The sequence below is a fragment of the Budorcas taxicolor genome, chromosome 5 (genome assembly GCF_023091745.1).
Source record: "Budorcas taxicolor isolate Tak-1 chromosome 5, Takin1.1, whole genome shotgun sequence".
NCBI classification, from domain to species: Eukaryota; Metazoa; Chordata; class Mammalia; order Artiodactyla; family Bovidae; genus Budorcas; species Budorcas taxicolor.
The window spans coordinates 50,772,149-50,774,199 of NC_068914.1; the positions used below are offsets into that span (position 1 = coordinate 50,772,149).

A 2,051-nucleotide genomic window follows, 5' to 3' on the forward strand; every position below is an offset into this window, starting at 1 on the left:
CTTTCATCAAGAGGCTCTTTAATTCTTCTCCACTTTCGGCCATAAGGGTGGTGTCATCTGCATATCTGAGGTTACTGATATTTCTTTCCGGCAATCTTGATTCCAGCTTGTGTTTCTTCCAGCCCAGCGTTTCTCATGATGTCCTCTGCATATAAGTTAAAACAGCAGGGTGACAATATACAGCCTTGACATGCTTTTTTTCCTGTTTGGAACCAGTCTGTTGTTCCATGTCCAGTTCTAACTTTTGCTTCCTGACCTGCATATAGGTTTCTCAAGAGGCAGGGCAGGTGGTCTGGTATTCCATCTCTTTCAGAATTTTCTATATTTTATTGTGATCCACACAGTCAAAGGCTTTAGCATAGTCAATAAAGCAGAAATAGATGTTTTTCTGGAACTCTCCTGCTTTTTCCATGATCCAGCGGATGTTGGCAATTTGATCTCTGGTTCCTCTGCCTTTTCTAAATCCAACTTGAATATCTGGAATTTCACGGTTCACATACTGTTTTAGCCTGGCTTGGAGAATTTTGAGCATTACTTTACTAGCATGTGAGATGAGTGCAATTGTGTGGTAGTTTGAGCATTCTTTGGCATTGCCTTTCCTTGGGATTGAAATGAAAACTGACTTTTTCCAGTCCTGTGGCCACTGCTGAGTTTTCCAAATTTGCTGATATATTGAGTACAGCACTTTCACAGCATCATCTTTCAGGATTTGAAACAGCTCAAATTGTGAATTCCATCACCTCCACTAGTTTTGTTCATAGTGATACTTCCTAAGGCCCTCTTGACTTCACATTCCAGGATGTCTGTCTCTAGGTGAGTGTGAGTGATCACACCATTGTGATTATCTGGGTCATGAAGATCTTTTTTGTACAGTTCTTCTGTGCATTCTTGCTACATCTTCTTAATATCTTCTGCTTCTGTTAGGTCCATACCATTTCTGTCCTTTATTGGGCCCATCTTTGCATGAAGTGTTCCCTTGGTATCTCTAATGTTCTTAAAGAGATCTCTAGTCTTTCCCATTCTGTTGCTTTCCTCTATTTCTTTGCATTAATCACTAAGGAAGGCTTTCTTCTCTCTCCTTGCTATTCTTTAGAACTCTGCATTCAAATGGGTATATCTTTACTTTTCTTCTTTGGCGTCTCTTCGCTTCACAGCTATTTGTAAGACCTCCTCAGACAACTATTTTGCCTATTTGCATTTCTTTTTCTTGGGGATGGTCTTGATCCCTGCCTCCTATGCAACGCGACATTATACTGGATAGGGTGAGAGTGAAGTCGCTCAGTCGTGCCCAGCTCTTTGCGACCCCATGGACTGTAGACTATCAGGCTCCTCAGTCCATGGGATTTTCTAAGCAAGAGTGCTGGAGTAGATTGCCATTTCCTTCTCCAGGGGATATTCCCGACCCAGGAATCGAACCTGGGTCTTCTGCATTGCAGGCAGACACTTTACCGTCTGAGCCACCAGGGAGACACCGCTTAAAGACAAACTCCTAAAGGTGGAATCGCTGAGTCAAAGCTTACAAATGTGTAAGGCTTTTCAAGCTTTTTCACTACATATCAGACAAGCAAATATGAAGAATCATCACAGCTCCCTCTCTCCAAAGTTTCCAATGATGGTACCATAGAAACTATTCTCTTTAAAAAGCAAAATGTGCGGGAGGCCTTCTCCAGTGGGCCACATTCTCAATGTAGGAGCTCAGGTTCCATCCCTGATCAGGGGTCTAGATCTTGCATGCGCCAACTAAGAGTTCGCATGCCACAACTAAAAGAGACAGAGCAGCCACACTCAAAGAAATGTATTTTTTACTTTTAATTTTAAAGTGCAGCATTTAGAGACTCAGAAGGATACAGAGGGGACTTCCCTGGCCATCCAGTGGTTAAGACCTGTGCTTCTAATACAGGGGTGTGGGTTTGATTCCTGGTCAGGGCACTAAGATCCCACATGCTGTGTGGTGGCCAAAAAACAAAAAAAAAGCGGGCAGGGAACAGCCAAGGTCAGCAGGGAGACCGAGGGGAAGGCGGGATGGCTCCTGGTGTGGCTATCTCTGGAGG

General features: G+C 43.5%; 1 non-coding gene across 1 annotated transcript; it reads right to left on the reverse strand.

Moving 5' to 3' along the window:
* Positions 1 to 1,395: 1,395 nt before the first annotated feature.
* TRNAC-GCA (transfer RNA cysteine (anticodon GCA)) lies at positions 1,396 to 1,467 on the reverse strand. The gene has a single exon. It is a non-coding gene; the product is annotated as a tRNA-Cys (tRNA).
* Positions 1,468 to 2,051: the final 584 nt, after the last annotated feature.